Source organism: Macaca thibetana, chromosome 1 (assembly GCF_024542745.1).
Source record: "Macaca thibetana thibetana isolate TM-01 chromosome 1, ASM2454274v1, whole genome shotgun sequence".
In the NCBI taxonomy this organism is placed as follows: Eukaryota; Metazoa; Chordata; class Mammalia; order Primates; family Cercopithecidae; genus Macaca; species Macaca thibetana.
Window position 1 is genome coordinate 29,448,745 of NC_065578.1, and position 21,543 is coordinate 29,470,287.

The 21,543-nt window shown below is 43.0% G+C and overlaps 1 protein-coding gene across 8 annotated transcripts in view; it reads left to right on the plus strand.

The window, feature by feature from the left end:
- Positions 1-21,543, plus strand: part of ZCCHC17 (zinc finger CCHC-type containing 17) — a 1,254,002-nt gene that overhangs the window by 350,110 nt on the left and 882,349 nt on the right. Inside the window, exon 1 of one of the 8 annotated variants that reach the window (XM_050796180.1) lies at positions 16,776-16,785. The exons of the other annotated variants lie outside the window; for them this stretch is intronic. The gene's annotated coding sequence lies outside the window, so the exon portion shown is untranslated. Of the gene's footprint in view, positions 1-16,775; positions 16,786-21,543 lie in introns of those variants that run through there. 8 annotated transcript variants of the gene reach the window in all.

Below are 21,543 nucleotides of genomic sequence, written 5' to 3' on the forward strand. Positions count from 1 at the left end.
ATTAAAAATTCTGAGCAGATGGTAGAAGAAATGGACTTCTGTATCCACAACACCTCTCCCTCAATCTGCCAGGCACCGTGTATGGAAAATTCCTCCTGTACTCACAGTTTTTACACTGGAAAAAGTGAGAACAAGATGAACAGCCAGCTTTTGGGCCATCTTGGGTTCCCTTTCAGGAAAGCCATTCTCCACACAACTCATGGGAAGCATCACAAGTGCCTGCAGGGAGAAAAACCACTGGGGACAGCCAGAAACAAAGGCAGGAGGCAAAACCAGCAACCCCACCTGAAAAACTGCTCTTTATCTCAGCCAAAGGAAAAGTCAAATCACAGTGGCTGTTCAGCAGCACCACATTCTAGGAGACAGGCTTCATGGGTCTTCTGGGCATGAACCAGCTTTCCCACCTAGCTGTGGCATCCCCTTTGGGATCATCCTTCCCAAACAACTGGGTATCCCCTCTGGGACACCCTTCCCCTCATTTGGGATGGGTAGCGCTCTGAATATTTGCAAGAGCTGAGGCAATTCTGGGTGTAAGGCACCATCTAGTGCCAAAAAGGAGGAAGAGATAGAAGATTAAGGGACCTCAGGAGGCAATCGCAGAGAACATCTAAGCAAACATACCCTATACCCTAGAAAGACAAAACAAGCCAGACAGCAAAGAGTGGAATAAAAAACTAACCCTTCAATGCAGTCATAGGCATAGTCCACAAGAAACAACAGCAAACAGGAAACTATGGCCTCCCCAAATGGACAAAGCAAGGATCCAGTAACTAATCCTAACAAGATAGTAATGTGTGAGGTCTCAGATTGAGAATTCAAAATACAGTTCTAAGGAAACTCAGTGAACTTCAAGATAACACAGAAAAGTAGTTCAGGAATTTATCAGATAAATTTAACAAAGAGATTGAAATAATAGATATAAAAAAAACAGAAATCCTAGAACTGAGAAACACATTTGCTGACCTGAAAAATTCATTAAAGGCTCCACAGCAGAGTTGATCAGGCAGAAGAAAGAATCAGTGAGCTCAAAGACAGATTATTTGAAAATACAGTGTAAGGAGAAGAAAAAGAAAAAGAAATTTAAAAAGAACTAAGAAAGCCTACAAAATATAGAAAATAAGCTCAAAAGAGCAAATTTAAGAGTAATTAGCATGGAAGAGGGAGTTGAGGAAGAAAGGGATAGAAAACTTATTCAAAGAAATAATTTTAAAAACTTTCCAAACCTAGAGAAAGATATAAATATCCAGGTATATGGAGGTCAGAGATTACCAAATTGATTTAATCCAAATAAGACCACCCCCAAGGCATATAACAATCAAACTCTCAAAGGTCAGGGACAAAGAGAGGATTCTAAAAGCATCAAGAGAAAAGAATCACATAGTGCCACAATAAACATACGTGTGCATGTGTCTTTATAGTAGCATGATTTGTAATCCTTTGGGTATATACCTGGTAATGGGATGGCTGGGTCAAATGGTATTTCTAGTTCTAGATCCTTGAGGAATCACCACACTGTCTTCCACAATGGTTGAACTAGTTTACAGTGCCACCAACATAATAAAAGTGTTCCTATTTCTCCACATCCTCTCCAGCACCTGTTGTTTCCTGACTTTCTAATGATCACCATTCTAACTGGTATGAGATTATATCTCATCGTGGTTTTGATTTGCATTTCTCTGATGGCTAGTGATGATGAGCATTTTTTCATGTGTCTGTTGGCAGCATAAATGTCTTCTTTTGAGAAGTGTCTGTCCATGTCCTTCGCCCACTTTTTAATGGGGTTGTTTGATTTTTTTCTTGTAAATTTGTTTAAGTTCTTTGTAGATTCTGGATATTAGCCCTTCATCAGATAGGTTGATTGCAAAAATTTTCTCCCATTCTGTAGGTTGCCTGTTCACTCTGATGGTAGTTTCTTTTGCTGTGCAGAAGCTCTTTAGTTTAATTAGATCCCGTTTGTCAATTTTGGCTTTTGTTGCCATTGCTTTTGGTGTTTTAGACATGAAGTCCTTGCCCATGCCTATGTCCTGAATGGTATTGCCTAGGTTTTCTTCTAGGGTTTTTATGGTTTTAGGTCTAACATTTAAGTCTTTAACCCATCTTGAATTAATTGTTGTATAAGGTGTAAGGAAGGGATCCAGTTTCAGCTTTCTACTTATGGCTAGCCAGTTTTTCCAGCACCATTTATTAAATAGGGAATCCTTTCCCCATTTCTTGTTTTTGTCAGGTTTGTCAAAGATCAGATGATTGTAGATGTGTGGTATTATTTCTGAGGGCTCTGTTCTGTTCCATTGGTCTATATCTCTGTTTTGGTACCAGTACCATGCTGTTTTGGTTACTGTAGCCTTATAGTATAGTTTGAAGTCAGGTAGCGTGATGCCTCCAGCTTTGTTCTTTTGACTTAGGATTGTCTTGGCAATGCAGGTTCTTTTTTGGTTCCATATGAACTTTAAAGTAGTTTTTTCCAATTCTGTAAAGAAAGTCAGTGGTAGCTTGATGGGGATGGCATTGAATCTATAAACTACCTTGGGCAGTATGTCCATTTTCATGATATTGATTCTTCCTATCCATGAGCATGGAAGGTTCTTCCATTTGTTTGTGTCCTCTTTTACTTCGTTGAGCAGTGGTTTGTAGTTCTCCTTGAAGAGGTCCTTCACATCCCTTGTAAGTTGGATTCCTAGGTATTTTATTCTCTTCATAGCAATTGTGAATGGGAGTTCACTCATGACTTGGAACCAACCCAAATGTCCATCAATGATAGACTGGATTAAGAAAATGTGGCACATATACACCATGGAATACCATGCAGCCATAAAAAATGATGAGTTCATGTCCTTTGCAGGGACATGGATGAAGCTGGAGACCATCATTCTCAGCAAACTATCGCAAGGACAGAAAACCAAACACCACATGTTCTCACTCATAGGTGGGAACTGAACAATGAGAACACTTGGACACAGGAAGGGGAACATTACATACCGGGGCCTGTCGTGGCATAGGGGGAGGGGGATGGACAGCGTTAGGCGATATACTTAATGTAAATGACGAGTTAATGGGTGCAGCACACCAACATGGCACATGGATACATATGCAACAAACCTGCAAGTGGTGCACGTGTACCCTAGAACTTAAAGTATAATAAAAAATAATTACAATAAAAGAGAAAAGAATCAAATAACAAAGGAGAGGAGCTCTGTTTTGTCTGGCAACAGACTTTTCAGCAGAAACCATACAGGTCAGAAAGGAGTTGTATGATATATTTAATGCACTGAAGGAAAAAAAAAACCTGTCAACTGAAAATATTGTGCCCAGCAAAGCTTTCCTTTATACGTGAAAGAGAAATAAAGTATTTTTCAGATAAACAAAAGCTGAGGGAATTCATTACCACTAGACCAATCTTACAATAATTCTAAAGGGAGTTCTTCAAACTGAAAGAAAAAGACACTAATGAGCAAGAAGAAAATATTTGAAGGTATAAAATTCACTGGGAAAAGTAAATACACAGACAAATTCATAATAATCTAATACTGTAGTTGTGGTGTATAATCTACTCATATCTCTAGTACAAAGACTAAAAGACAAATTTATCAAAAATAACTATAACTATGGCAACTTGTTAAGATGCAATATAAAAAGATGTAAACTGAAACAAGAAAAAGTCAAAATGTGGATAGACACAGTTAACATGTAGAGTTTTTTAGTTTTTCCTTTGTTTCTTTTCTTCTCTTTTTGAACAAAGCTAAGTTATCTTCTGTTTAAAGTAACTTGTTTTATTTATAAGATGTTTTTTGTAAGCCCCATGGTAACCACAAAGCATAAACCTATAATAGATACACTAAAAATAAAAAGCAGTGAATTAAAACATACTACTAGGAAAAAAAAATCACTTAACCACAAAGGAAGACAGGAGTTATTATACAAAACAACCAAAAAACAAGCAACAAAATGGCAATAGCAAGTCCTTACCTATCAATAATAACAATGAATGAAAATAGACTAAAATCTTCAATTAAAAGACATAGAACTGCTGAATGAATAAAAAAATAAGACCCAACTATATGCTGCCTACAAAAAACTCACTTCACCTATAAAGACACATGTAGACTGAAAGTAAAGGGATGGAAAAGATATTTTTTGCAACAGAAACCAAGAAAGACCAGATATAGCTACACTTACATCAGATGAAATAGACTTCAAGTCAATGGCTATAAAAACAGACAAAGTCACTATGAAATGATAAATGTCTCAATTTACAAAGAGGATATAACAATCGTAAATATAAATGTACCCAATGCCAAAGCACTTCAATATATAAAGTAAACATTAATAAATCTAAAGGGAGAGATAAACTTCAATATAATAACAGTAGAGGACTTCAACACCCCATTCTCAATAATGGACAGATAATCCAAACAGAAAATCAACAAAGAAACATCAGAGTTAAACTACACTCTAGACCAAATGGACCTAGCTGACATTTACACATTTCATCTGACTGCTGCAGAATAGACATTCTTCTCATCAACACATGGCACATTTTCCAGGACAGACCATATGTCAGACTACAAAACAAGTCTGAACAAATTCACAAAAGTAGAAATCATATCAAGTATCTTTTCTGACTATAATGAAACAAACTAGAAATCGAGAACTAAAGAAACTTGGAAACTACACAAATACATGAAAATTAAACAACATGGTCCTGAACGATTAATAGGTCAATGAAGAAATAAAGAAGAAAATTTAAAAATTTTTGAAACAAATGAAAATGGAAACACAACATCTCAAAGTCTATGGGATATAGCAAGAGCAGTACTAAGAGGGAAGTTTATAGCAATAAAAAAGAAATTAAAAGTAGGATGATTTCAAATAAACAACCTAATGATGCACTTCAAGAAATTAGAAAAGTGAGAACAAACCAAATCTAAAATTGATAGAAGGAAAGAAATAATAAAGATCCAAGCAGAAATAAATTAAATTGAGACTAAAAGAATACCAAAAGTTGGGTTTTTGAGAAGATAAACAAAATATTTTTGAAAAGAAAAACATTTAGCTAGGCTAAAAAAAAGAAGACACAAATAAAATCAGAAATGAAAAGGGAGACTAACTCATACTATAGAAATACAAAGAATCATTGGAGACTAACATAAACGACTATAAGTTAAAAAATTGGAAAACCTGGAAGAAATGAATAAATTCCTGGATGCATACAACCTACCAAGATTAAACCTGAACAGACCAATAATGAGTAACAAGATCAAAGTAGTAATAAAATGTCTCTTATCAAAGAAAGCTCAGGAACTGATGGCTCCACTGCTGAAATCTATCAAATGTTTGAAGAAGAGCTAATACCAATTCTACTCAAACCATTCCAAAAAATTGAAGATGGAATACTTCTGAACTCATTCTACAAGGCTAACATTATCCTGATCCCAAAACTGGACAAGGATACAACAAAAAAGAAAACAACAGACCAAAACATCTGATGAACAGAGGTGCAAAATCCTCAGCAAATATTAGCAAACTGAGTTCAACAACTCATTAAAAAGATTATTTACCATGCTCAAGGGGATTCATCCCAGTGATGCAAGTATGGTTCAACATATGCAAATCAATAAATGTGATACATCACCTCAATAGAATAAAGGACACAAACCATAGAATTATTTCAATAGATGCTGAAAAAGCAATTGAAAAAATTCAACATCCCTTTATGACAAACACTCTCAACAAACAATATAGAAAGAACATGCCTCAAAATAATAATGGCTGCATATGACAAACCCACAGCTAATATCATATGGAACAGGGAAAAATTGAAAGCCTTCCCTCTAAGATCTGGAACAAGACAATGATGCACGCTTTTACTACTTTTACTCAACATAGTATTGGAAGTCCTAGGCTGAGAGAGAAAGAAATAAAGGGCATCCAAATTGGAAAGGAAGAAGTCAACTTATTCTTGTTCACAGATGTATGATTCCACCAAAAAACTGTTAGAACTGATAAACCAAGTAAAGTTACAAGATTAAAAATTGACATACAAAAATTAGTAGCATTTATGTATGCCAACAGTGAAAAATCTGAAAAAAAATCATGAAAGTAATTCCAATTACAATAGCTATAAAAAATATAAAATACCTAGAAATAAATTTAACGAAGAAGTGAAAGATCTTTACAAGGAAAACTAAAAGACACTGATGAAAGAAATTCATTATTGAGGATGAAAAACATGAAAAGATATCCCATGCTCATGGATTGAAAGAATTCACTGTTAAAATGTCAATACTACCCAAAGTGATCTACAAACTCAATGCAATCACTACCAAAATACCAATGACATTCTTCACAGAAATAGAAAAAAAATTACTAAAATTTGTATAGAACCACAAAAGACTCCAAACAACCAAAGCAATCCTAAGAAAAAGAACAAAGCTGGAGGCATCACCTAACTGACTTCCAAATATACTACAAAGCCATAGTAATCTAAACAGCATGGTACTGGTGTGAAAACAGACACATACGACTGATGGAGCAGAATAGAGATCCCAGATATAAATCCATGCATTTATAGTCAACTCGTTTTTGGCAAAAGCATCAAGAACATAAATAGAGGAAAGGATAGTCTTTTCAATAAATAGTGCCAGGAAAACTAGATATGCAGAATAATGAATCTAGACCCCTACCTCTCACCACATACAAAAATCAGACCAAAATGGATTAAAGATTTAAATCTAAAACCTGAAACCATGAAATTACAAGAGGAAAACATTGGGAAAATGCTTTAGGACAATTTGGGCAAAGGTTTTTTGGGTAAGACCTTAAAAACACAGGCAACAAAAGCAAAAATAAACAAATGAGATTCCATCAGGCTAAAAAGCTTATATACACCAAAAGGAACAATCAACAAAGTGAAGAGATAACCTACAGAGGAGGAGAAGATATTTATAAACTGTCCATCCAACAAGGGGTTAATAACCAGAATACATAAGGAACTCAAACAATTCAACAGAAAAAAAAAAAATCTGATTTTAAAATGGGCAAAAGATGTAGATAGAGATTTCTCAAAAGAAGACATACAAATGGCCAACAGGTATATGAAAAAGAAATGGTCAGCATGGCTAATCGTCAGGGAAATGCAAATCAAAACCACAGTGAAATATCATCTCATCCCAGTTAAAATGATTTTTATCAAAAAGATAAATAACAGATGCTGGTGAGGATTCAGAGAAAAGTGAATGTTTGTACACTATTGCTGGGAATGTAAATTAGTACAGTCACTATGGAAAACAGTATGGAGGTTCCTCTAAAAACTAAAAATAGAACTACCATGTAATGCACATAATCCCTCTGCTGGGTATTTATCCAAAAGAAAGGAAATTGATGTATCAAAGAGATACCTGCACTTTTGTGTTTATTGAAGTACTATTCACAATAGTCAAGATATGAAATCAACCTAAATAGCTATCAGTGGATGAACAGATAAGGAAAATGTCTTGCATATACACAATGGAATATTATTCAGCCACAAAAAGAATGAAATCCTGTCATTTTCAGCAACATGGATGGAATTGGAGGCCATTAATGTTAAGTGAAGTTAGCCAGGTGCAAAGACAAATACTGCTTGTTCTAACTCACATACAGTGAGAGCAAATAAGTGGTTCTCATGGAGGTAAAGAGTTGATTGGTGGTTACCAGTGTCTGGGAAGGATAAGTGGGTTGGAGAGAAAAAACAGAGGATCGGTTAATGGGTATGAAAATGGAGTTCAATAGAAGGAATAAGATCTAGTGTTCTATAGCACAGTGGGGCAACTATAGTTAACAATAATTTGTTGTATAGTTCAAAATTGCTGAAGAAAAGAAATTAGAATGTTCCTAATATAAAGAAGGGGTGAAATTTTGGGGTGATGAATGTCCCCATTGCCCTGGCTCAATCATTACACATTGTAGGTGTGTATCAAGATACCACATATATCCCCAAAATATGTACAACTATTATGTATTGCTAAAATGTGCGTGTGTGTGTGTGTGTGTCCAAGAGAAACCTAAGTATAGATCACCACTAATTTTAATGTGGCATCCTGAATGAGATCCAAGGACATTAGGTAAAAACTAAGGAAATCTGAATAAAGTATGAATTGGTTAACAATAATGTATCATAGTGGTCCATTAAGTGTAAGAAATGTATCATACTATTCTAAAATATTAATAACAGGAGAAAGTGGGTAGAGGGCTTAATGGGAACTCCCTATACTACCTTTGAAATTTTTTCCTATAAGCCTAAAACTGTTCCAACAATAAAATTCATTAAAATTTTTAAAATGAAAAAAAAATAAATTAACATGGACAGATAACATTGTAAAAGAAAATAAATCAATGGGATATATCAATTAGTAGAATAAAGGGCAAAAACTGCATTAGCATCTCAATAAATGCACAAAAAGCATTTGTCAAAATCTACCACACTTTCATAACAAAAAAATCAATAAACAAGGAATTGATGGAAATTTTCTCAATCTGACAAAGGTCATCTACAAAAACCTCAGTTAACATAATATGTAGTGGTGAAAGACTGAATGTTTTCCCTTGAGATCAGAAGCAAGCCTACCCTCGCTACTTCTGCTCAACATTGTACTGGAGGTTCTATGCAGGGCAATTAGGCAAGAAAAAGAAATTAAAAGCATCCAAATGGAAGTGGAAAAAAATTAAACTATCTCTATTTGTAGATTAGATAATTTTTATATAGAAAACCCTAAGGAATCTATCAAAAATCGTTGACTCTAACAAGCGAGTTCAGCAAAGTTGAAGGAATACAAGATCAATACACAACTATCAAGTGTATTTCTATATGTTAGCAATGAACAATTTGAAATGAAATTAGAAAACAATTCTGTTTGCAGTAGCATCAAACAGAATAAAATACTTAAGAATAAATTTAACAAAAGCAGTGCAAAATCTATACTCTGAAACTTATGAAACATTTTGAAATAAATTGAGGAAAATCTAAATAAAGGGAAAGTTTATGGATCAGAAGACTTAATATTGTTAAGATGGCAATATACCGCAAGTTGATTTACAGATTCGATGGAATCCTTATCACAATCCAGCTGCCATTTTTGGCAGAAATTGACAAGCTTATTCTAAAATTCATAAGGAACTCAAAAGATCCAGAATACCCAAAACAATCAATACCAAAGTTGAAAGACTCATACCACAAAGCTACAGAAATCAAAATAGTGTAGTTATTGGCACAAGGATAAAGATAGATCAATGGAATAGAATTGACAGTCAAAAGATAAACCATTACCCCTATGTTCAATGAATTTTCAACAAGGATGCCAAGACAATACAATGAGAGAAAGAATAGTCTTTTCAACAAATAGTGCTGGAACCATTAGGTATCCATACACAAAAGAATGAAGTTGTACCCCTATTTCACAACATACACAGAAAAAAAAATACTCAAAATATATCATAGGCTTCAATGTAAAAGCTAAAGCTATAAAACTCTTATAAGAAAACGTAGGCACGGCCGGGCGCGGTGGCTCAAGCCTGTAATCCCAGCACTTTGGGAGGCCGAGACGGGCAGATCACGAGGTCAGGAGTTCGAGACCATCCTGGCTAACACGGTGAAACCCCGTCTCTACTAAAAAATACAAAAAAAACTAGCCGGGCGAGGTGGCGGGCGCCTGTAGTCCCAGCTACTCGGGAGGCTGAGGCAGGAGAATGGCGTAAAAACCCGGGAGGCAGAGCTTGCAGTGAGCTGAGATCCGGCCACTGCACTCCAGCCTGGGCGACACAGCGAGACTCCGTCTCAAAAAAAAAAAAAAAAAAAAAAAAAAAAAAAAAAGAAAACGTAGGCACAAATCATCATGACCCTGGATTAGGCAGTAGTTTTTAGATATGACCCTAAAGCATAGTGAAAAAAGAAAAAGTAGATAAATTGTACTTCTCAAAATTAACATTTGTGCCTCAAAGGACATCATCAAAAAATTGAAAATACAACCCACAGAATAGGATAAAATTTGTGCAGATCATATACTGATAGGTAACTTAAATATAGAATATATGAACAAATCTTACAACTCAACAATAAATAGACAAGCCACCCAATCTATAAAAGGGCAAAGGATATGAATAGGCATTTCTCCAAAGAATATACACAAATGGCCAATAAGCACATGAAAAGATGCTCAACATCATTAGTCATTAAAGCAATGCAAATCAAAACCACAGTGAGATACGACTTCATCCCTAGTAGGATGGCCATAAGCAGAAAGGTAGACAGCAACAACTGTTGGTGAGGATGTGGAAAATTGAAACTCTCATACACTGTTGGCCAGAATACAAAACCATGCAGCCACTGTGGAAAACAGTTTAGCATTTTCTTCAAAAAGTTAAGCATAGAGTTACCACATGACCTAACAACTCACTCCTCAGTATATGCCCAGGAGAAATGGAAACTTCCCTTCCATTCAGGAGCCCTAGTCCGCAGGACAAGTTCAACTGGAGGGAGAGGAGAGCTGGAAGAACAAGAATGGGACAGTTATTCCTGTGTGGGTCTCAGGGTGCCAGGAAAAGGATTTTTCATGAGTTTTGGACTTTAATACCCTGAAGGGCCTCTTAGGGTTTCTTTGTGCTGTGTGTGTGTGTGTGTGTGTGTGTGTGTGTGTGTGTGTCTGCTTCCTTGTGCATGTGAGTAGCTAACTATGTACAAAACAAGCTGTGGCATGTGATGATACAGCCCTCATATTAAAGTATCATCTCATAGCTCAGTAACTTAGGAGGCAAAGTCTTATTCAGCAGGCATTTTATCCCAATTACAAAATAAAAAATTATTAAAAACAACTCTGAATCCCCTGTCTTCCCATAGTCCTGTAGCCTTAGCTACTTCAAGGAGGAGTAAGCTAAGAGGGGCAAGCTCTGGCAGTTTGGGGTGGGAGGACCTGTCTTGGTGGAGAAATGTCAGTCATTTGCTTATGGCCCTTGACGTGGTTTGGCTGTGTCCCCACTGAAATCTCAACTTGAATTATATTTCCCACAATTCTCACGTGTTGTGGGAGGGATCCAAGGGGAGGTAGCTGAATCATGGGGGCTCGTCTTTTCCATGCTATTCTCATAATAGTGAATAAATCTCATGAGATCTGATGGGTTTATCAGGGGTTTCCACTTTTGCCTCTTTCTCATTTTCTCTTGCCACCACCATGTGAGAAGTGCTTTTTGCCTTCCACGGTGATTCTGAGGCCTCCCCAGCCATGTGGAACTGTAAGTCCAATTAAACCTCTTTTTCTTCCCAGTCTCTGGTATGTCTTTATCAGCAGTGTGAAAAAAAGACTAATACAGTAAATTGGTGCCAGTGGAGTGCAGCGTTGCTGAAGACATATTCAAAAATGTGGAAGCAACTTTGGAACTGGGTAACAGGCAGAGGTTGGAACAGTTTGACGGGCTCAGAAGAAGACAGGAAAATATGGGAAAGTTTGGAACTTCCTAGAGACTTGTCAAATGGCTTTTCCCAAAATGCTGATAGTGATATGGACAATAAAGTTCAGGCTGAGGTGGTCTCAGATGGAGATGAAAAAGTTGTTGGGAACTGAAACAAAGGTGACTCTTATTATGTTTTAACAAAGAGACTGGCTGCATTTTGCCCCTGCCCTAGAGATTTGTGGAACTTTGAACTTGACAGAGATGATTTAGGGTATCTGGCAGAAGAAATTTCTAAGCAGCAAAGTGTTCAAGAGGTAACTTAGGTGCTGTTAAAGGCATTCAGTCTTATAAGGAAAGCAGAGCAAAAAAGTTTGGAATATTTGCAGCCTAACTATGAGATAGAAAAGAAAATTCCATTTTCTGGGGAGAAATTCAAGCCAGCTGCAGAAATTTGCATAAGTAGTAAGGAGCCTAATGTTAATCCCCCAAGACCATGGGGAAAATGTCTCCAGGCCATGTCAGAGAACTTCCCAGCAGCCCCTCCCATCACAGGCCTGGAGGCCCAGGAGGAAAAACTGGTTTCATCAGCCAGGCCCAGAGTCCCCGGGCTGTGTGTAGCCTAGGGACTTGGTGCCCTGTGTCCCAGTGGCTCCAGCCGTGGCTGAAAGGGGCCAATGTACAGCTCAGGCTGTGACTTCAGAGGGTGAGAGCCCCAAGCCTTGGAAGCTTCTATATGGTGCTGAGCCTGTGGATGCACAGAAGCCAAGAATTGAGATTTGGGAACCTCTGCCTAGATTTCAGAAGATATATGGAAACACCTGGATGCCCAGGCAAAAGTTTGTTTCAAGGGTGGGGCCCTCATGAAGAACCTCTGCTAGGGCACTACAGAAGGGAAATGTGGGGTCAGAGCCCCCACACAGAGTCCCTACTGGGGCACCACCTAGTGGAACTGTGAGAAGAGGGCCACCATCCTCCAGACCCCAGAATAGTAGATCCACTGACAGCTTGCACCATGCACCTAGAAAAGCCACAGACAGTCAACGCCAGCCCGTGAAAGCAGCCAAGAAGGAGTAAGTCACAGGGGTGGAGCTGCCCAAGACCGTGGGAACCCACCTCTTGCATCAGTGTAACCCGGATGTGAGACATGGAGTCAAAGGAGATCATTTTGGAGCTTTAAAGTTTGACTGCCCCACTGGGTTTTGGATTTGTGTGGGCCCTGTAACCCCTTTTTTCTGGCCAATTTCTTCTATTTGGAAGAGCTGTATTTACCCAATACCTGTACCCCCATTGTATCTAGGAAGTAACTAGCTTGCTTTTGATTTTACAGGCTCATAGGTGGAAGGGACTTGGCTTGTCTCAGATTAGACTTTGGACTGTGGACTTTTGGGTTAATGCTGAAATGAGTTAAGACTTTGGGGGACTGTTGGGAAGGCATTATTGGTTATGAAATGTGAGGACATGAGATTTGGAGGGGCCAGGGTGGGAATGATATGGTTTGGCTGTGTCCCTATCCAAATCTCAACTTGAGCTGTATCTCCCAGAATTCCCACATGTTGTAGGAGTGACCCAGGGGGAGGTAATTGAATCATGGGGGCCGGTCTTTCCTGTGCTTTTCTCGTGATAGTGAATAAGTCTCACAAGATCTGATGGGTTTATCAAGTGTTTCCGCTTTTGCTTCTTTCTCATTTTCTCTTGCCTCCACCATTTAAGAAGTGCTTTTTGCCTTCTGCCATGATTCTGAGGCCTCCCCAGTCATGTGGAACTGTAAGTCCAATTAAACTTCTTTTTCTTCCCAGTCTTGGGTATGTCTTTATCAACAGTGTGAAAGCAGACTAATACAGCTCCCCATTCACATTTCTTCCTGATTGATCTACTGGCATGCCTTCAGCTTCTTACTATACTAATTATTATAATCACCACTAGTCAATGAACTCACGACTGTAATCTCCACTAATATAATTGCAGTTAGACAGATATAAATAATTCCTAGCCCCATTAACATGACAAAAAGTAGGTAAATGCAATCTGTCACCTGTGTGGTCTGGGAATCTGTCCTTCAGGTCTTTGTCAGCTTGGGCGAGCCCTTCTGCTCCTCTCCGTGAACAAGCTCATTCATTCTCCTGTCCCCATGGTCAGCAGCGTGGAGTGGGTAGCCCCTCCCTGAGGAGCACATCACTGTAGATCTGCAATGACTACTCTGGCTTTGCCACTGCACTGCTTTTGAAGCAGGCTCACTGTGTGCCCTTATCAATCTCAGAGGAAGACTCTAAACATTTGCCCAATACTATGCACCAGTATCAACCCATTTTATGAGTCTGGTGAGACAGGACACTCACACAAGTTAAGTGAAGCAACTTTATTATTCATAGAAAGGCAGCAAAGGACAAAAGAAGTCTTTGATTAATGGAGAGTCCTCCAAGGCTCAGGAAAACTGCCCAAGGTAGTCAAAGTCTTGCCAGCATGTGCTCCACTTGCACTGCAACCAAGAGATCCTGAAAGCAGTTTGCTCTGGGTTTTGTACCCCGGGGAGAATATGACTCACTGGGCCACAGCGTTGTAGGATATCCTGCTCTAGGAGGGACAGGAACAGAACCTGGGCTATTCCTGCCAGTTCCTCCTAATTTTTGGAATGTGTTGCATTATCACCACCCTGTACAGTTATTCTGAGAACTTCAAGTGAGAAAAGGGGGAATAGCTGGGTCACCAAGGCCATCCAGAGACTCATCCTGCACTGCTGGCTGTCAAGTTTTGAGAACTTAAACTGAACCTAGTATGGTACCAAGTGCCTTGCCAGCCTGACTCTCAGAAAAAGGTGCCATTCTCATCCCCATTTTACAGATGTGAAAACTTTGCAGGGTTAGCAGTGTTTAGTGACTTGACCAAAGTCCTGCAAATACTGAGTGATAAGCCAGGTGAGCACACATTTTTCTACTAACACATGGAGCCAGAACTCCTCGTCGCTCTCCCCTTTTTTCCGCCTTTTCTTCATCTTCCTCCCTAGTCTTTTCCCCACAACCCAGCACCACCAAGTTTCTGTGGACAAGCAGCTTGAGATATAAGATTCCATATCACCTTCTGCAACAGCAAGAGGGATATGGCTTCAGAGACACCCTTGCATTATGGGAGGAAGGCCAAGGCCTCCAGACTTACAACCCACTCGAGGCCCCTCCCCTGGCTTCGAGCTATATGTCTGGAAGAAGATGCCTTGATTTCTCCCTCACTTCTAGCAGCTCACCCAAGGAACCATCCCCATCCTCAGCATCGCGTCGCTGCAGGTGTGTGGGTGACAATAATGCTGTTCCCAGGTTTACTTTCACACAGTGTGCCAAGGAGTTTCTCCTGGACCTCATGTGATCTCACAGCGTCCTGGGAAGCAGAGCATTATGCCACTTGAATGGGGAAACAGGTCACATCGGAAGGTAGGGGCAGAACCAGCATCAGATCCCAGAGTCTCTCATTCCCAGGTCAGCATCTGTAACAAAAGGGCAGGCCAACCTGTGAGTCTGTCAGGATGTCAGTTATTTTAGTTTTTATTTCAGCACGAGTCTCACTTGCCTGCTCTTCAGAGCCATGGGGGAGGGTGGGGCCAGAGCTGTCTGGATTCAGCTCAGGGCCCTGACTGCCCCCGCCAGAGTCCCTCACCCTGCCATTGACCCCTGTCCTACCCCCTATGACGCAGTCTGCCTTGTGCAGCCCAGGAAAAGTCCCCAGACAGGGACTGCCACTAACTTATGGTGTGTGACCTTGGGCAAGCACTCCTTTGCCTCCACTGGCCTCAGTTTTCTCATCTGTAAAATGGTCTTTCACGGGACCAGGGCACTGAGTTTGACTGCTTGGCTACCTGTGCTCAGAGCATCCTGTTCCCCAGGGGCTTCAGGGCTGGACGTGGCCTGCACGGCCACTTGGCTCTGCAGCAGCTGCTTCACTTCCTCAGCCAGGATTGTAATTCCTCCTGCTGGAAACTGGGTCCATGCATTTGGCCTGAATAAGTTGATTTGTCGAAATTACTATTTCCTGAGGCTGCTCACATCGGAAGCAGCAGGTGGTTCTCCCGTGTGCTTCAGAAAGCGCCCCAGAGTCCAGCTGGGACAAATCCATCCCTCCAAAGCAACATCTGCTGGAAGGCAGCACTGAATTACGTCGCATTATAACAGCATTTCACTCGGTTCCTGTGACCTTCATTTAGCCAGAACCAGAATCTCCTGCTGAGACGCCCACTCCCGTGTCTGGGGACTTTTCCTGGCCTGCACCAGGCAGACTGCATCATAGCGGGTAGGACAGGGGTCCACGACAGGGTGAGGGGCTCTGGGCCAGGCAGGAGCAGGCAGGGATGGAGAGGAGAAGGCGGGGTTGAGAGGACCACACCCATGGGACAATTCGCTTCACAGGGCTAGTCACCCAGCGTGGGTGGTCCTGGAGACTCCTGTCCCCTTCACTCATTCCCTTTCTCACTCAGCAAACATTTCTTGGCCACTGATGTACCAGGGTGACATACCAGGTTAAGGAGACACAGAGATGGGGAAGAGCTTGCCTTTACCTCAGGGACTCACAGTCTGGAACAAGAGGCAGAAACTCGCCATCAAGAAACAATAACAGACATCAAAGAACAGGAGGAGGGAGCAGTTAACTCCTTCCAGAGTTAGGGGGACAGGCGGGTGTCTCAGGGCAGCTGCCCTAAAAGCAGGAGCTGAGTCAAGGGCCCCGGTGCTGGCCGTTTATCTGGGAGGGTACCCCAGGAGCACACACGAGGAAATGGGGTGACTGAGGCAAGGCAGGGAGAAAAGTCAATGCAGTATGTATTAGGGGTGGGTTACAGCAACAGCAGCTGCGGGGCTCAGTCCTGCTGGGGAGACTGCTGGGGTGCCCCAGAGCCACCTTCCTGTGTGAGCACTAACCACCACCTCTTGAGACATTAACTCCTCCTGTCCCTGCACCTGCCCTTGCACTTCCGGGAACAGTGTGTGGAAGGGAGGGGAGAAAATGGAAATGGTCCCAGGGACCAGGGAGATTACATGGGGGAAAGTTGAGCATGTTGGATGCAGAGAAGCCTTGGCTGGTAGAGTTGGGTGAGCTAACGCAATAGGAGAGAGCTGAGCACACATTTTTTTTTACCAATACATGGAGCCAGAACTCCAGAGATGCGGATGTGGATGGAACCCTGCAGAGGCAGAGGGAATGGATCCAGGTGGGAAGGTGCCTTCCACTGGGGGAGGGTGGACTTTGCCACAAAACGGCTGAGAACAGGTAAATGTGCCCTTCCATAGAAGGAAGAGAAGGATGTGTGTGCCTCATGGCCTCTACTTCCCAAACAGGGAGAAAGTCGGACCATTTTCTGGGAGCAAATGGTGACTGGTGACTGGACAGGGGCCATGAAGAGGGCCCAGGCCTGAAGCAGCATTTGAAGTGTAGAGCAGTGGGAGTGGGTATGGACCACAGGAAGGTCAGGGGAGGGATGGACGGTACTGGTGCCAGACTTGGCATACAGCTTAGCAGCATTGTTGTCATTACGGGCAGCCCCTCCATGTCTCAGGACCAGAGTAGTGAAAGTCAATGGTCACTTTGGTCCTTTGCTGAGCTTGGCAGTACATGGGTGGCACAAAGAGGACACCAGCCAGTGTGCATGCCATGGTCCTGGGGCAGAACCTCGCCGGCTCCCCATCTCCTCCCCTCCTACTTTTAGTCCTGGTTAAAGTAAGGAGTAGGAGGCATGGAAAAGATCTCACTGGGTGTTAGGGGACTGGCTCTTGAAATAGCCCTGCAGTTCACTTGCTGAATAACCTTGGGCAAGTCACTTTCCCTCTCTGGGCCTGTTTCCATACCCGTTCATTGAAATAATGATAAGACCTGCCCAGCCAGTAGCACATTGATTCCCGTGAAAGTTACATAAATAACTAAGGTCTTTGTGGATGGAGAAGTCCTTCAGAGGCTGGTTTGAGCAGTGCAGAGGTGAGCAGCTATTTATCACAAATTCTCCTCCTCCTCAGTTTTCCCATCTGTAAAATGCATGGGATGGAAGCTGAGCTGAGCGTGGACCACAGTCACCCTGATCCTGAGGCCGAGGAAAGACCCTGGCTCTTTCCGTGCCACCAGCCTTGTGACATTTTGCCATTTTGTGAGGTTCTCTCACAGAATGTGGTTAAATGAGAAGTTCCATGATTCCTCAATACTCAAGCTCATCCTCATCTCTGCACAAAGATGCAATTTCTCTGGATGGGTCCAAAAGAGTCAGAGGTGAGGAGAGAGGCCGATGATGGGAGCATAAGGGACCTGGATCTTTAAAGGACCTTGATGGGCAGAGGTACTCAGAGTTGACCAGAGGACAGGGTGTGGGTTTGAGAGGAGGGTGTAGGGGAAGGGAGCCCAGAGCTCAGCAGGGAAAGAGACCTAGGGAGAGGACTCTGCCTCTGGTTCTTTTCAAACAGAGAATGCATTAAATCAAGAGAATAAACACAGCCCAAGAGAGCCACATTATTCACTTTGAAATGAGCAGAAAATGACGTTTCTGGTCAGGTCCCTCTTCCCACCCCAGGGAGAGAGTAGGAGGTGAGCTTAGACCAGTTTCCTTTTTCTTGAAAGGAGTTCTTAGCTCCTGCGCTCCCACTGACTCGGGCCACCCTCACTGTGAGAATCCAGCAGGCTAGGATGATCCGGCAGTGTTTCAAGCCGACCCGCCGCCTGCCAGCCCTGGGCCTGGAGAGGCTGTTGATGGTGAGGTTCAGTGGAGGTGAGCCCAGCTAGAGCAGACTTGGGAGAACAGCCTGGCTGAGGGTTGAGAGCAGCCTCAAACAGCTGGTGTGGTGCAGGCATAGACTGGCTGTTGTTGCTGAGTTTGCATGAGCACTGGCTTTGGAGTCAGTCCCAAGTTCTAGTCCAGAGACTGAATCTCTTCTAGCTCTGACATTGAGAGCTCTTCCCTGAGGCTTGGCTTTCTTGTCTGTCAAATGGGCTTGGTGATACCCTCCTCTGGGGGTGCTGAGAATATTAGAAACAGTGAATTAGGGACAATGCACAACAGTCACTATTGTGATCACCAGGACCAGCCAGGGTGGGGGTGCAAGTCATCAGACTAAAGTCAGCGCAAAGCCACTGGGCTCAGAAACTAGATGCTTAGGCCAATAGCCTGGGCCCCGCTGAGCAATGTCAGCCCTATTGTCTGAGGGATGTTTAACCCAATGCTGTCCTATTTAGAATACATTCATAGAAAGCACCTAGTTCCACCTCCTCATGGACAGTTCAGGAGACTGAGCCCCAGGTGTTTGCTCAATGCCACACAGCATGGTGGCAGCTGAGCCAGCATTGGAATGCAGCCTCATGACATCAAGCCATGTGGTCATCCAAGGACTAAAAATGATCTGCTTTAGAGTATAGGCTTTGGAGTCAGACAGACCTGAGCTCCAGCCCCAGCTCTGCAACTTTCATTCATTCAACAAATACTCATTGAGTTCTTGTCATGTGCCAGGCACCATGCCCAGTGCAAGGGACACAGGAGGACAAGACCTCCATGGCCCTGGCCTCTCACCGCTCACAGTCTGGTGGGAACAAATACCCAGTGAATGAACAAGCTCATCACCCACTGTGAGAAAGCAATGAGGGACAGACACAGGATGGGCCCTGAAAGAGACGGGGCAGTGGGTGCTGGAGGGCCACTCAGGGTATTCAGGGAGGGCATCTCAGGAAGGGGACAATGATCTGGGGACTGGACACAAGGCAGGAGCCAGGTGTGTGGTACTGGAGAAGGGTATCCAGGCAAAGCGCTCGGAGTGATGGGGGAAGGGAAGAGGCTGGAGCATGCAGGAGCGTGCAAGAGGGATGTGGCCAGAGAGGGCGGAGCCAGGGCAGGCGGGCCTCAGAGGTCACGGTCAGGAGCGCAGTGCTCACACGCAGAGCAGTAGGAGGCACTGGAGGGTTTGAGCATGTGAGTGATGGGGTCTGGCCTGTTTTCTCAAAGGATCACACTGGTTGCTGCTGTTTGTATGACCTTGTTGGCTCTCTGACCTGGGGCAAGTTGTTTAAGCTCTCTGAGCCTGAGTCTCCTCATCTGTAAAATGGGGATGATCACAGTACCCACCTCACAGGCATCACTGGAGGCTGCTGTGTGACAATCTGGAGAGCACTTAGCAATGTGACCCGTGTATTTAAGGGCTGAATAAACTTTGCTTTCTCACATCCCCATGTCCAAAGCCCTCATTCTCCACCATCTGACTTGAACCTGTTGATCCTGCCTGTGCAATGACTCCATTATTTCTGCACTGCCCTTAGCCATGGGAGTGTTGAGGCCAAAGCTCATTAAGCTCCTGTCCATCAGAGGTCAGCGGGGAGAGGTCCATGGAGCCCAGGGAGAGAGAGTGGCCAGGCCCCACTCCCACTGAGGGCCTTGCAAGTGGCTGTGGCATCCATCAGTGACATGGCTCCATCTCCTGGGTGCCTGGGGTATATAATGTGCCCCAATCAGGGATCAGCAGAGAGGTCATAGAAGTAATCATTGCTTTCGCTGACTCCTACAGCCAGATTTATTATGGCATAAAGAAACAACTTAGCTCCTGGCAGTAACAGGCAACTGGCCCATCCATGCTTGTAGAAATATTTGCTGGGGCCTGGATGGGTGGAGGTTTCTACGCACACCTGCTTGGCCAGAGGCCCTGGACAGAGCCCGGCTGGACCATTCATCTTCCTGTGCTCCAGGCCACCTTGTCCAAGAGGCCACCACCTCTGACACATTTCACAGCATGTGGGAAGCCGTGCTTAGGCCACAAATTCCCCATCTGACATTGCACTGAGGGGATCCTGGGCTGTTGACCCCAGGAGGCCACAGAGCAGAGCAGATAAAGGCCCAGGTATGGAGTCAGCCTAAACACGGGTTCAAGTCCCTGCTCTGCCATATGTTGGCCAGGTGACCTTGGGTGAGTAAACTCACTTCCCTGAGCCTCCGTGTCTCATCTCTAAACTGAAGGGGTAGGAATCCCCACTTTAAAGAGCTGCTATATGGAGTAAGGGAGAGATAAAGGCTGTAGGGCACACAACACAGGAATAGGCACAAAATGAAAGGTGACCGTCACCATTTTCATTATCCAGGGGCTTCAGTATTATGGTATGAGATATCCTTTATTGAGGGCCAATTATGTCATAAGGACTACGCTGGCCCTTTTAAAATATTTTGTCCCTAGACCTCACAACCAATCCTGCAGATAGGTCCTGTTATATTCATTGCAGGGTTGTTAGGGGATTGTGCAAGGTCACCTGACTATGGGGTGTGGAGCTGGGGGCAGGACCTTGTCCTGTGGGTTCTGAAGCTGGTGCTCCTCCTAATACACAGCTCACCTCCCCAGCTCCTCTGAGAGGCCACGCAAGGCCCCTGGTCAGTCGGTATGTAGGTCTAGCCTCCCTCCGTTCCTCTCTCCCTCTTGCCAACACTGCCCAACCACATCACCCAGCCCTTCACCGGGTGATGGACACATGGGGATAAAACAGATGAGCTTCCTGCCCTCGAGGAGCTCAACATCCAACAGGGTGAAGAGCAAAGCTACTGGCCACTGTGCAGAGCAGGTGGCTGGCTCTTGTCCTGACACTGCCATATTCTATAACACTTCCCCAAGAAAACGCTTCCAAGGAGCTGTCTGCCATCCCTGGCTCCAACTCCTCTCCCCTCGACCTCTCACTCCTACCGCTCCACCAATGGCTGTATGCCACCTATGACTCCTATATCACCTAGGACCTCTGCATCATCTGTGACTCCCATATCACTTACGATCGCTGCATCACCTATGACCCCCAAATCACTTATGACCTCTGCATCACCTATGACCTCTACATCACCTATGACCTCTATATCACCTATAACCTCCACATTATCTATGGCCTCCATGTCATCTATAACCTCCATGTCACCTGTGACCTCCACATCACCTACGATCTTTATGTGACCTATGACCTCCATGTTGCTGAATGCAGTATCAACCCTTAGTCCTCAGCAGACTTGGCATGTTCATTCCCTTGATACAGCTGGCCATGTCCCCTCCCTAAACCATGTCCTTCATTGGCTTCTGGGAAACCTCCCTGGCTGTCCTGTCTCAGTCTCTAACCTCTTAATGCTGAGGATTGGACTTTATTCATCTACTGTCTACACTT